Source organism: Phyllobates terribilis, unplaced genomic scaffold (genome assembly GCF_046119375.1).
Source record: "Phyllobates terribilis strain yellow unplaced genomic scaffold, ASM4611937v1 Scaffold_5__5_contigs__length_657084704, whole genome shotgun sequence".
Classification (NCBI taxonomy): domain Eukaryota; kingdom Metazoa; phylum Chordata; class Amphibia; order Anura; family Dendrobatidae; genus Phyllobates; species Phyllobates terribilis.
The window spans coordinates 49,019,751-49,035,061 of NW_027362765.1; the positions used below are offsets into that span (position 1 = coordinate 49,019,751).

General features: G+C 41.0%; 2 protein-coding genes across 2 annotated transcripts in view; both read left to right on the forward strand.

Moving 5' to 3' along the window:
* LOC141271435 (uncharacterized) overlaps positions 1-15,311 on the forward strand; it is a gene marked incomplete at its 5' end in the record, with an annotated part of 223,463 nt that overhangs the window by 49,153 nt on the left and 158,999 nt on the right. The window lies entirely within an intron of this gene.
* Positions 1-15,311, forward strand: part of LOC141271936 (uncharacterized) — a 49,599-nt gene that overhangs the window by 32,920 nt on the left and 1,368 nt on the right. The window lies entirely within an intron of this gene.

The window sequence follows — 15,311 nt, forward strand, 5'->3', positions numbered from 1 at the left end:
TTAGTGAAGACCTGGTTCAGAAGTGAAGTTTTTCCAAAAGTGGGCGGTGGGACTGTGGAAGGATTGAGGGGTGTAGGTGGAGCCTGGGCGGAGTCTTAAGGGGGCCCTAAAATGTTACCAGTAAGGGGCCCTGAAATTCCTAGTGGCAGCCCTACGTAACAATAGCAGAAAAAATACAACCATGTATTCGACACCTGTCGTCGTTGCTGACACCCAGCGATTATAAGATGTCCAGGGAAATTGATCCCAGCTGGCAACGAAGAAGAGACTTAAAGAAGTTGTCCACTACTTGGACAACTCCTGTTCACACCCCTCACTTGGCCCCCATAAAATAATAAAGCTTATACTCCCCTACCGAGCTGGCGCCATTCCCGAGGTATCAGCACTCGTTCTCCCCTGGGCTCCCGTGCTGTTGTTGTAACACGTGACCCCGGCACCCAATTAGCGCTGGCATCACTGTCTACGCCTCCTGTCGAGTTGAACATGAAAAGGAAGTCATAGAGCAGCTGCAACCGGACTTCCTCTTCATGTTCAATTTGTCTGAAGGCGGATACAGTGATGCCAGCACTGATTGGGTGCTGGTGTCACATGTCACAACAACAGCATGGGATCTCCGGGACCGCGAGTGCTGACACCGCTGGAACGGCGCCAGCACGGGAGGGGAGTATCAGCTTTATTATTTAATCGGGGCCAAACATTTTGATCAAGAAGGGGTTGTCCTAGTAGTGGACAACCCCTTTTAATAGCTGTCTACAAATATCTGATGGGATGTCTCAGTATAGAGGGATCATCCTTATTCTCCTTTCCACATGGAAACAGGAGAAGCAATGGAATAAAACTGAAAGGGAGAAGATACAGATTAGATAAAGGCAGGACGGACATCTGTCTGAGATGGTTTAGTGAATCCTGGATTGAGCAGGGGGTTGCACACGATGATCTCGGAGGTTCATTCCAACTCTAACATTCTGTGAAAAAAAACAAGAATATTTTCATTAGTAAAAAATATAACAAGTGGATTCAACATAAAATGCCTTTTTTACTGACTACTGTAGACTCAGAATTATTCACCCCTACATGAAAAGCATATGTAGTACTTAGTAGAGCCCCTCTGGTTATTATGACCTCCTGGAAACGTGATGCGTTCTGGGTAGCCAGACACCAGCTTCTGGCAGCCATCATGAGGAGTTCTTAGTTCATTACTTATGGGCAATGACTTCTTATTCACAAATATTTTTGCGTTTTGTGTGAAGCAACTGTCTTCTTCAAATCCCACCAAACATTTTCTACGAGCTTTTGTGATGCCCACTCCAGAATATTTCAGGACTTCTGAAAAAAAGCCTCGGTGCACTTGGGACCATTGTCCTATTTCAAGGTCCTTGTTTCATTTTTCCATACAAGAATAATATTTTCGTTTAGGATTTCCAGGTACTGTAGCTGTTATGTAATGGCAGGGCATACTTTAACCACAGATATGGAGGAATGACCTTGATATTAAGTGGAGTTCTAGACTTTACACTATTACACTTTCTATCCCCTAATATGTTTCCCTGTATTATTACATGTGATTACATTATGAACTTCCAACTGCTCATCTTCTCCCAGTTCAGGTCCCGACATTATTGGATCCTCTCAGTGGAGAACTATATAAGAGAATTTTTCTGGTAGACCCTTAAAAGATGGATAGCGACAGGGAAAAGATGGTGGAGAGGATATTACACCTCACCCTAGAGATCCTCTTCCGGCTTACTGGAGAGGTGAGAGATTCTGATAACGTCACATTACATCATTCTTATCTATGGGAATAACAGATGGACAGAACTGGAGAGATGAGGACTCCGGAGATGTCTGTAGTGAGATTTATTAATGTGTCTCTCCATAACCAGGATTACACAGCAATGAAGAAGACCTCTAGTGAGTGCTGTCAGGCCCCTGTGTCTGACAGATGGGGAATACCTTTGAGCCCCATCATTGGGCATCCACCTCACCCCCTGATACATGAGGACATCAATGCCCAAAAGATCCTAGAACTCACCTACAAGATGATTGAGCTGCTGACTGGAGAGGTGACACTGATGGGAATCCTGGGACATTATACAGTAATGATATGAAGGGATCGGGGGAATGACGGTATCATTGTATGTGTCAGGTTCCTATAAGGTGTCAGGATGTCACTGTCTATTTCTCCATGGAGGAGTGGGAGTATTTAAAAGGACACAAAGATCTGTACAAGGACTTCATGATGGACATTCCCCAGCCAATCACATCATCAGGTAATTGACCTGACTATATACACATGGCCTATAATTATCTGTATGTAAAGAATTAATTCAGTCCGTGTTTGTGTTTCCTCCAGTTCTATCCAGTAAGAGGACAACACCAGAGAGATGTCCTCATCCTCTTCTTCCACAGGACTGTAAACAAGAAAATCCCAATGTTCCTCAGGATCATCAGGTAGATGGAGAGAAGGTGTCATGAGATCTCCCATATGATGTGTAGAAGTCTGTGAAGGTCTTGTGTTCAGTCTTGTTTTATCCACCAGTATTATATGTTTTATACTTGTGTAATGAGTAGAGATGAGCAAATTTCCTAAAATTCATTTCAGGCTTGATATGTTCAATTTGGTTGAAATACTCGATTCAGACCTAACCAATTTGTCAAGAATTGAAAGTACTCCGTAGACTTCAATTGTCCTGTAAAGAAGTGGATGACACTCACAGGTTTCCTTAAACTGAAACCAACGCACAGTTGGTCCTTTTATGCTTTTTAAAAATTATCCCTTTTTGGGGGCAGATGCCTGCTGGTGTTCATACATATATGGTACATGCTGAAGAAGCAGTGGGATTGACTTTTTAAAAAGTAATTCAATAACTATCCCTTTTATAAGAAGTAGCAACAGGTTTGATGTTCTCAAAATGAAGAAACAATGGCTTCTTTTATCTATTTTTTGCAAGCAGTTTCAGGTCTATTATGTTTACCCTGTGAATGTTAGGGTTCCCAGCAGCAGTACAGTATGGAACATGATGGAAAGGCAGGCAACAGCTATGTAGTCACTTGGCCAGTGATAAATAGCAGTTTCTACTGTCATCAATGGCTGATCTAATCATTGGCATCAGAAAGAAGAGTGTGTAAACCCTTATGAATCCATGCCTGATTCATTTTTACAAATGTAATGTTTTCCATACCTGTGAAGGACAATATTGTTTGATTAGGTGTTAAACTGCCACCTGCCGCATTTAATACATTATTTGTCACTGGACTCAGGAAATATGCTATGGAAAGGGCACAATATAGGTATAACTCAACTTGTTTTTTCGTGGTGTGCATCTCAAAAACTAGATCCAACATGTTCCACAAACTGTATTGGCTGCTGCATTAGCTACTGTACTTATCATTTGAAAAGGCAGTGAAGGGATGACTCAGCAGGTTTTGGCCTCCCAGACAGTTTTTGATATGCACAATGTGTCTTTAACATTAGTTCAACGATTCGCCGAGCAAAGAATACAGCTTATACTTTTAATACACCAATTTTTCCTCTCTTTTGGAAAAAAAATGATGGTTGTGTAAGGGCATTAGAGTGTATTGCAGGACTGATAGCAGCAGCTACCAGCCTAACAGTGTCAGTGATTCCTATTCCCCCTCCATTTCAATTAATTTCTTGTAATTCTCTTTACATGTCCACATTTCCCACAAAATAGTGACAGCATTTCCTGTTTGGGCTTTAAAGTGGCTTTGAGCCATCATTGACTTATAGTCCCTCATAATTGGCTAGTTGTGCTGTAGGGTGAGGTTACTTCAAGACATTATGGGGAAGCTCACCTTAATGTTGACAATTCATACCAGCCTTTCCCAAAATGAAGCACCAGATCTCAGCGTGAAAATCTGTCACCCCGTTTTTTCTGTTTTTAAGGGCTTCTTCACACATGCTTATAAAAAATTGGTTAGTTTCATCTAGAAAAGTGGGATTATTTTTTTCTCACTTGTCATCTGTATGCAATCTGTTTTTTTACAGCAGAAGCTATTAATTATTTACAAGTTCATTTACAGTTTCCTATGTTACAAAATTGCAATGTATCCGTAAAAAAACGAATGCTATATTGTTGCTCCTTACAACATCCAATTTTTTTTCTTTTTTGTGCACCCATAAACTTGAGTGGGTGAGTCTCACCCAATTTACGGAAGAAACTAGTGCAGGCTGGTATTTTTAGGTTTTATTTTTTATTTTTTTTAGATGCAGATTGTTAGTAAAAAAGTAGCGCTCATCCTCACTGCCCCTTTGAATAACATTGGTCCAAGTGCTGTCCATTTTTTTTCATGTACAGCACTCGGACTAAAAATACGGTCATGTGAATGAACCCCGAGAAAGACAAGCAATCACCTCAAAACTAGTTAAAATTCCTTTGTAAACATATTTATTCACACCCGCTAACTGCAATATAACTGATGCACATAGAAAAAAGAAAATCCTTTCAAAAGTCATCCTCTAATTGTTCAAGTTTTAGACAACCTTTCTCCAGGGCACTGTCCTGTGCTGATAAACGGCAAGAACTCTGATACATCTGTTTCAAATAGGTGACAATAGGTTGTTCCCCATAAGAAGCTGCACAAAAGGCGAAACATACTCCACTAAAACAATCAGCAAAGCAAATTTACCAAGCTGATTATACATATGTTTGAGATTCTTGCAGTGTTATTGAGGAACTTAGTTTAATATCTATGTCCTGCCACTTGGAATCCCATAGATTATAATCTGAAGTTCCTACTGCTGCTATCTCACTTTTGATCATCTTGCTAATAAATTATTTTCTGGTTACCTAAAATATTTAATTTAACTACTCAATCAGTCTTTGACTTTTACAATATTTGTTTCAGAGTAAAAATCTGACCTATATTAATACTACAGAGACATATGTGAGGGATGATGAGCCGTGTAAAGAAGAGATTCTTACATATGACTACCCAGGTGAGTAATAACCAGTAAATGAGAAGTTATATCTTCTAGTCAGTTACCAGAAGTGTTTATTCTTTATTCTCTTTGTACTGTCAGTTTTTTTCAACTGTATATTAACACCCCCTCCCCCTGTCAGCCAATTGCATATTTAACTTCCCACAGGAGCATGCATGGCTTTTAAGTTTCCTCACTCTGACATGCGAGGCTTGGCATGTCACTCTCCACAAGGAGAAACGTCACTCCTTATACTCCAGTCCAGAGCCTCTCACCTAGCCAAATCAGATTTCATACTTTTTACTCACGAGGGGCAATCACCCCGAAACTCTGTGTCTGCAAATTGAGATACTGATTTGCCTATTATCCTAAGTCATATTGAAAGACTCTTTGAAGGGTTCGATATTGACTTTTAGGACCACTGCTTCCAATAGGTGGAGCTAGAGTTCAAGTCCACTTCCTCTCTGAAGAGGCAATTTATATATTTAATTTCCCAGAGATTCATGCATTGCTTTTGAGTTCCCTCACTCTGACATGCCAGGCCTGCCATGTCACAGTCAACAAACAGAGATGTTACCCCTTAGACACCCTTCAGCCAAAATACACTTAAAATATGAATGAAAAAGTGATATCGTTACAGGTGAGAACATATGGAATATGGTCATTATATATTGGTATATTAGAGAAGCCTGTATGATTATCATCTGAGAGAAGAATTTGCCTAATTTGGGGTACTAGGTGCCATTAGATTCATACGAAAATAAGAAGAATGTAAGGTCAATGCTAGGAGTCTCTGGAAAGCTGGCCACCATGGGACTAAAATCAGAGATACTGGATCATATTTATGCATAACAAATTTAACAAGAAGTATGAAAGATAAGTATAACTTGCTGTGTCCCAAGAAGATCTGGCTTCTCAGTAGCCTAATTCAGAAATTTTAAAACAGAATCTTTAACCCCTTAACAACATTTGCCATACTAATACGCGTCTGTGCCCTGGGACTTAAGAGCCAGACCCGTATTAGTACGTCATGGCGATCGCGCGTGCACACAGGCTGTGCTGGCGCGATCGCCGCCGGGTGTCAGCTGATTGTCACAGCTGACACCCGGTACTATGTGCAGGGAGCGGTCCTGCACCGCTCCCAGCACATTAACCCCTGCGATGCTGCGATCGAAGTCGATCGCGGCAATGCGGGGGCAAGGGGAGGTGATCGCCGATACTCACCTCCTCTTCCGGCTTCCAGCGCAGTCTGCAAAGGCTTCCCGGGTGTTGCCATGGCGACCCGATGTCATCATGACAACATCCGGGTCACCAGACAGCAGGAAGATTGCTTGGACATGCGCAGTGCATCTCCAAGCAATCTTCACACTGTGCATTTCTGACAGCTTGCATGGCATAGGGATGGTGCTGCATTCCTGTGCCATGCAGGCGATCAGAAAAAAAAAAGTGAAAGTCCCAGAGTGGGACAAAGTAATAAAGTGTATAAACTGTGTGAAAGTGGAAAAAAAAAATAAAAAAAAAAATTTGCAAAAATATAAAAAAAAAAAAAAATAATAATCCACCAAAAATAAAAATATAATGTACCCATCAATAAATATTATTATAAAAAAAACAATAAAAGTACACATATTTGGTATCGCCGCGTCCGGAACAACCTGACCTATAAAACTGTCCCACTAGTTAACCCCTTCAGTGAACACGGTAAAAAAAAAAAAAAAAAAAAAAACGAAGCAAAAAACAATGCTTAATCACCATACCGCCAAACAAAAAGTGGAATAACACGCGATCAAAAAGACGCATATCAATAAAAATGATACCGCTGAAAACGTCATCTCGTCCCGCAAAAAAACAAGCCGCCATACAGCTCCATCAGCCGAAAAATAAAAAAGTTATAGCTCTCAGAATAAAGCGATGCTAAAAAATATTTTTTTCTATAAAATAGCTTTTATTGTGTATAAGCGCCAAAACATAGAAAAATGATACAAATGTGGTACCGCTGTAAACGTACTGACCCGAAGAATAAAGATACCTCATCAATTTTACCACACGCGGAACAGAATAAAAAAAAACCCTGAATTGTTGGTTTTTGTTTATTCTGCCTCCCAAAAATCGGAATAGAAAGCGATCAACAATGTCACGTGCCTGAAAATGGCACCAATAACAACGTCAAGTCATCCCGCAAAAAAACGAGCCGTCACATGACTGTCTGCCAAAATCTGGAAAAATTATAGCTCTCAAAATATGGCGATGCAAAAACTAGATTTTACAAAAAATGCGTCTTTTAGTGTGTGACAGCTGTCAGTCATAAAAACCCCATATGATTCTGGCATTGCTGTAATCACACCGACCCGAAGAATAAAGTCGTCTAATCACTTATACCGCACAAGGAACAGCGTCAAAAATAAACTCTTGGGTTAGGATTGGGCTAGGGTTAGGGCTGGGTTTGGGGCTAGAGTTGTGCTGGGGCTAGGGTTAGGGCTGGCGTTGGGATTTTTTTCAAAAGTAAGAAAAAAAGATGACGATATGGCGACTAGTGTTGAGAGCAAGTGCTCGCTACTTGAGTTTGCATCGGGTGCTCTGGTATGCATTGAGTATCGTGGGTATTTGAGTGACATGCTCGAGTCTCTGCCCCATATGCTTCGCGGCCAAAAAACTTTACGGGGATTGCCTGCCATGCACGAGCGATCCCCGCATGTTTTTTTTTGGGTGTCTAATAGCCGTGAAACATGCGGAGCAGGGACTCGAGCATGTCACTCGAGCACACGCTGTACATGGTGCATACCTGAGTACCCGATGCAAACTCAAGTAGCGAGCACTTGCGCTCAAGAATAATGACAACTTATTCAATATGATGACCTAATGTAAACAAATTCTGTGCCGTACCTCTGGGTTCAAAATGTTCACTATACACCTTAATAAAATCCTTGAGGGGTATAGTTTCCAAAATGGGGACACTTGTGGGGGAGCTCCACTGTTTAGGCACATCACGGGCTCTCCAAACGCGACATGGTGTCCGCTAACAAATTGAATGGAAAATCGGCTCAAATTGTTAGCTTACGCCATGTTGCGTTTGGAGAGCCCCTGTGTGCCCAAACATTGGAGCTCCCCCACAAGTGACCCCATTTTGGAAACTAGACCCCCCAAGGCACCTATCTAGATGCATAGTGAGCACTTGGAACCCCTAGGTGCTTCACAAATTGATTCGTAAAAATGAAAAAGTGTTTTTTTTTTTTCACTTTTTCATTTTTACGAATCAATTTGTGAAGCACCTGGGGGTTCCAAGTGCTCACTATGCATCTATAAAGGTGCCTTGGGGGGTCTAGTTTCCAAAATGGGGTCACTTGTGGGGGAGCTCCAATGTTTGGGCACACAGGGGCTCTCCAAACACAACATGGCGTCCGCTAATTATTCAAGCAAATTTTACAATCAAAAAGTCAAATGGCGCTCCTTCCCTTCCGAGCCCTGCCGTGCGCTCAAACAGTGTTTTTCCCCCACATATGGGGTATCTGCGTGCCCAGGGGAAATTGCACAACAAATTTTGGGGTCCATTTTTTCTTGTTACCCCTGTGAAAATAAAAAAAATTGGGTCTAAAGTAACATTTTTGTGAAAAAAGTTAAATGTTCATTTTTTTCTTCCACATTCAAAAAATTCCTGTGAAGCACCTGAAGGGTTAATAAAGTTCTTGAATGTGGTTTTGAGCACCTTGAGGGGTGCAGTTTTTAGAATGGTGTCACTTTTGGGTATTTTCTGTCAAAAAGACCTCTCCAAGTGACTTCAAATGTGATGTGGCCCCTAAAGAAATGGTTTTGTAAATTTTGTTGGAAAAATTAGAAATCGCTGGTCAACTTTTAACCCTTATAGCTCCCTAACAAAAAAAAATTTTGGTTCCAAAATTGTGCTGATGTAAAGTAGACATGTGGGAAATGTTATTTATTAACTCTTTTGTGTGACATATCGCTCTGATTTCAGGGCTTAAAAATTCAAATTTTGAAAATTGCAAAATTTTCTAAATTTTTGCCAAATTTCCGTTTTTTTCACAAATAAACGCAAGTGATATCGAAGAAATTTTTCCACAATCATGAAGTACAATATGTCACGAAAAAACAATCTCAGAATCAGGGGGATCCGTTGAAGCGTTCCAGAGTAATTACCTCATAAAGTGACAGTGGTCAGAATTGTAAAAATTGGCCCGGTCATTAACGTGCAAACCACCCGCGGGGCTTAAGGTGTTAAAGAAAAAAGATGGCACACACTCTAAGTGCATCATTTACAGTTGCTATTAGAATGAAAGAAAAATCGGGTGTCTAACACCTCACCTTATGAGATTGTGCAATGATGGTCAAGACTCCACTTTGCATATGTACTTCAAGTGTTCTGGCCAAAATGAGCGTTGTTGCTGGGTTTCAAGCTCGAACTACCAAATGTTGGTTGCCTGTCTGTTAAAATCACGAATCGTAGACAAGTACACTCCAAAAGGAAAAAACACGGCAGAATCTAAAGCAATGGTCTAATGTCATAAATAGAGGATAATTGAAATATCCAATAAGGATGAAAACACATTTATTAGCTTAAAATTAAATGCGAAAATAAGACCTACAACACGATTCGACTCAGGCTCTGAACCTTCATCAGGTAGAGGGTTCATATGTTAAACAGAATGAATAGATGGTGGTTTCAGATGTCCGTAGGGTGAAGAACCCACCAATCAAAAAAATGTGTTTACCAATGATTATATTTAATGACAATGTGAAAAAATATCAAGTGATTCAAAGACTTCACCTTGGCTATGAAACAATTAATATTATACAGAAACATGGTACTTTACTTAAAAAGGACTGAAGTGATATCAAGAGTATCAAAGACTAGCAATCCATTTCATCAAATCAAAAATAGTGCTAAATATGAACATAAAGTTTTATCAAAGAATGCCTGACTTAAATATATGCACTAATGTGGGAAAAATTCAGATAGAAGATATAGAAAAGATTGTTATGAAAAAATGGATGGAACTGATATTTGTGATGGCCATCACAGGAGTGGGTAAAAATTAAGATTATAAAATTGAATGAAAACATGAATGTGCTAAGGGACAACTGGTAATGGTGATAATGATATAATGGCTGCTAGCAGAGGTAAATATTACAGTATGGAAAAAGTGTCTAATCTGTCCAAGTGACTGTTAAGGTGGCATCACCTGGGGTAACCTCTTGTAAACAGGAGGGGGTTATAGAAGCCGGAATGGAATAAAAGACAAGAAAACGCATTCATAGTGTACAGAGGAGATAGAGTTGAAACCAGAAGTTTACATACACTATATAAAAAGACACATATGCATGTTTTTCTCAATATCTGACATGAAATCAGAATAAATCGTTCCCGTTTTAGGTCAGTTAGAATTATCATAATTTTTAATATTTGCCAAATGCCAGAATAATGAGAGAGAGAGAATGTTTTAAGGCATTTTTATTACTTACTGCAAAGACAAAAGTTTACATACACTGAGATTACTATGCCTTTAAACAATTCTGGACTGCACATATGATAATGTTATGTGTTTGGAAGCTTCTTTTTTTGGCAACATCTGAGTTAATTAGAGACACACCTGTGGATGTATTTTCATGCACACCTGAAACACACTGCTTCTTTGTGTATCATCATGGGAAAGTTTAAAGAAATCAGCCATGATATCAGGAAGAGAATTGTGGACTGTCTGGCTCCTCCTTGGGTACAATTTCAAGATACCTGAAGGTGCCTCGTTCATCTGTACAAATAATTATATACAAGTACAAACAAGATGGGAATGTCCAGCCATCATACCACTCAGGAAGGAGACCGGTTCTGTGTCTCAGAGATGAACGTGCTTTGGTCCGACATGTGCATATCACCCGAAAGACAAAAGAAAAAAACCTTGTGAAGATGATGGCGGAACCTGGTAAGATTGTGTCAATAACCACAGTGAAATGAGTACTGTATCAACATGGGCTCAAAGGCCACTCTGCCAAGAAGAAGCCATTAGTCCAAAGGAAACATAAAAAAGCCAGATTAATGTTTGCAAATAGTCACAGGAACAAAGACCTTAATTTTTGGAGACGTGTCCTGTGGTCTGATGAAACTAAAATCTTTTTGGGCATAATGACCATCGTTATGTTTGGAGGAAAAAGGGAGAAGCTTGAAAGCCTAAGAACACCATACCAACTGTGAAACACGGGGGTGGCAGCATCATGGGACTAATATAATTCACAAAATAGATGGCATCATGAGAAAAGAAGATTATGTGGCAATACTGAAGCAACATCTGAAGACATCAGCCAGGAAGTCAAAGCTTGGGCGTAAATGGGTCTTCCCATGGACAATGACCCAAACCATACTGCCAAAATGGTAACAAAGTGGCTTAAGGATAACAAAGTCAATATTTTGGAGTGGCCATCACAAAGCCCTGATCTCAATCCTATTGAAAATTTATGGGCAAAGCAGCAAAGGCAGGTGCGAGCAAGGCGATCTACAAACCTGGATCAGTTACACCAGTTTTGTCAGGAGGAATGGGCCCGAATTTCGACCAACTGTTGTGAGAAGCTTGTGGAAGGATATCCCAAACTTTTGACCCAAGTCATTGAGTTTAAGGGCAATGGTACCAAATACTAATGAAATGTATGTAAACTTTTCACTTTGCAGTAAGTAATAAAAATGCCTTCAAACATTCTCTCTCTCATTATTCTGGCATTTGGCAAATATTAAAAATTATGGTAATCCTAATTGACAAAAAAAAATCACAGAAAAAAACAGCTTTACCAACACCAGGTCAAATTACCAACCCACTCGATTTAAAATTATGGGCGTCATTAATAGGCTGTAAGCCAGACACTGCATCACACCTATCTGTGTGACTGGCATCCTATACAACCTGCAGTTGTGTGCATTATAATACTACACAGCCACTCACATATCTGCCAATTCATGGAGGGGGTGGCTGTCGCATCAGTATTTCATGTCAGATATTGAGAAAAACATGCATATGTGTCTTTTTATATAGTTTATGTAAACTTCTGGTTTCAACTATATATATGCTATTACGTATTGTGTAGTATCTGAAAGAATGAAAATAAGGAATCATATCTATCTTCAATTGGTTACTAAAAAGCGCAATGGCGGCACTGCAAAAAAAAACACTACTATATTGTGTCAGAGCTGTGGTGCAATAGTAGCTGATTTAGGGTCTGTGTACACAGATCGACCGGTGGCATGTTACAACCGGTGGTCATTTGAAATCCTGTTTACACTGGTAGACCAAAGTAAACGATGAACACAGAACAATCCACATAAGAATGCTCACTGTGCATACGCTGACATTGTTCTCGGCAGTGCGAATGTTGTTTACACAGGACAATGCACTGTAGAGAACAATGATCTTTTATGCTACATAACAAGTGTCGATTATCTGCAGCTTTTTTACACGGCAAGTTTATTGCAAATGCTCGTTCATGATTATCTTGCAGTGTAAATTATCATACATGTGGATTGTGGACCCACTGTGCCACGGGCCGGGTTTACCTAGGAGTGGCTACGTTGTCTTCACTAGAGCTCCTGATGGTGGAGGTAAATTGAGCTGCAGGCAGGACTGTGGAGTCGGTGTCCATTTTGGTGGAGTCTGTATAAAATGGACCAACTCCTAAAATATATAATAAATTGGGTACAGTAGTTAAATGCAGTTTGTGGGGAATATTTTTTTCATAAGAATTTAGGAAAGTTATAAAATGTCCTATAAATGTCTGTCCTATTCCTGATCTAAAGGTCTAGACTTTAAGCTGAGATGAATCTGTGCTACCGTAAATATATCGCTTAAATATGAGCCATGTATAAGGGAGTTGGAGTCGGAGGTTTGGCTTACCGACTCCACAGCCCTGGCTGCAGGTAGCTGACAGGTACCACGCCTAGGCAGTCCCCGCTACTGCAGCTGCTGACCCCAGGGGTCAGTATCACGGACACAGGCTCGGAGTCACTGGCAGGACAGGACTCAGATCATGGAACAGGTTCTGACAGTACAGACTCTGGAATGCTAACCAGGACTGACACTAATGCTGGTTCAAGTACCGGCAGAAAGCTTTCAGGCTCATGTACTGCCAGAACGGCTTCAGGCTCATGAATCTCTGGAGCGGCTTCAGACTCATGTACTGTCAGAATGGCTTCTGGTTCAGGTACCGCTGGTGTGGCTTCGGGGTTCAGGTAGCTCTGATGCGGCTTCAGGGTTCAGGAACTGCAGGAGCAGTGCCAGGCTCGGGTACCACCGTGGCAGTTTCATGCTCCAGTACCACTGGAGCTACTTCAGGCTCATGTACCGTTGGAGCGGCTTCTGGGTCCAGGTGCTGCAAGTGCAGCTGCAAGTGCAGTTTTAGGGTTCAGGTGCCACGGGTGCGGTGTCAGGGCTCAGGTACTGTGGGTGTGGCTTCAGGGTACAGGTACCGCGGGCGCTGCTTCGGGTTCAGGTACTGCGGGTGCGGAGTCAGGGCTCATGTAACGTGGGTGCACGCCGCCGGGAGACCAGGAAGTTGTGCAGGACAGTCACCGCTGAGCAGCCGGGACAGTGAGTATGCTGATGTACTTGCCGATGGTGGGACAGCGGCATTAGCGTTACATAAATGCCCCTTTAGAGACCAAAGGAAATCAGATAAGTATCTAGTGTCATAAGTTGTTTCAATTATATCATTGAGATTATCAGGAGCTAAGCTCTGCAACTTATAAATTAAATGGTATTCACATTTATTTAGGGTCTTCTGGTATATTACCATTAATATAGATAGTTGGTCTATAGATAGTTTTATATTCGCGACCAGTTATTCTGGCTCTCAGGCTTTGACTAGTTTTTATTTATGTTTACTTATGTAGCCCCATCATATTCCACAGCGCTTTAGAGACTTTGTCATCATTGGCCCCATTGGGTCTTACAATCTAAATTCCCTATCAGTATGTCTTTGGAGTGTGGGAGGAAACTGGATTACCAGTAGGAAACCCACTTAAACACGGGGAGAACAAACAAACTCTATGCCAATGTTGGACTTGGTTGGAACACAGACACATTATTGTACACCAACTTTACTTATCGGATTCTCTTACGTCTTCTGCATGTGCTAATCCAGCTTTAGGCTATGTGCCCACGATGCAGAAATGTTCAGGATTTTTTCCTGAGCGTTTCTGCATCTCCCTGGCAGAAAATCCCTGGCGGATTGTTCATGCGTTTTCCTGCCAGGGACATGCGGAAATGAAGCGTTATTCACTGACATTTCCGCATGCGGATTGACAAGCGCTTTCCAATCGATTAGCATCACTTGGAAAGTGCTTGTGACAACTAGGTCACACTATATAAATCCATGCAAACGGCATGGATTTATATAGTGTGACCCGAGAAAGTGGTTAAAAATAAAATAAATAAACTAATACTTACCATCCGATGGCCCCCGAGACTTGCTGCGCTCCTGTGCTGGCTGCTGTCAGATCGCGGTACTGAAAAGACCTGCCGTCACATGACTGTGACGTCAGCGCAGGTCCTTCAGTCCTGCGCGATCTGTCAGCAAGCAAAGAGAAGGAGTCCGGGGGCCGTTGGAAGGTGAATATAATCTTTATTTTTTATTTTATTCTTTTTTTTTATGGTACCTGGGTGTGGAGGAGACTCTCCTCTCCTCTCTACACCCGGGTACCATCCGCACATTAGAACGCGCCAATTACGCAAGTACAGATGCAGTCTTGCGGAATTGGCGTGTTCTAATGCAAGTCAATGGCGGTGAAAACGCAGCGCTTCCGCAAAATTAATGGACATGCTGCGGATTTTTGAGCGCAGCATAAACGCTGTGAAAAAATCCGCAGCATGGGCATTGAAAGTGCGGAATTGCATTGGAGACCATGGGGGAAGGTTTACCAAGCGTTTCCCAAACTTTTACGCTGCGGAAACGCTTGAAAAACGCATCGTGGGCACATAGCTTTACAGTTGCTTCAAAGTCATGACATTCTTTTGATATGGCAATATTATTCCTCCCTTCTGCTTTGTGCTTAAGTACTTATTAGGAAGTGTTGGTGACATCACCTAATCACATTATTCACTGCTTCCTATAAGAGTTTCCGCTGAATATTTCACTAGAAAATGTTGCTGATGGGTAACCTGAAATCTAAAGCTGATGACTTTAATACAGGAACTGCAAGAGAATAGTCTAGTGGACTAATATCATGATCTACTCTTCTATGCTCTGAGTTCTACTGTAAGATTGTGATCTTTTTTGCCACTACTGTCTTCATAATTATTGATATTTATTACATGCCTTGCAATTTGTATGGAAATGTTTATATAGAATTGTTCAAAATGTTGCTAAATAATCAGTTTTA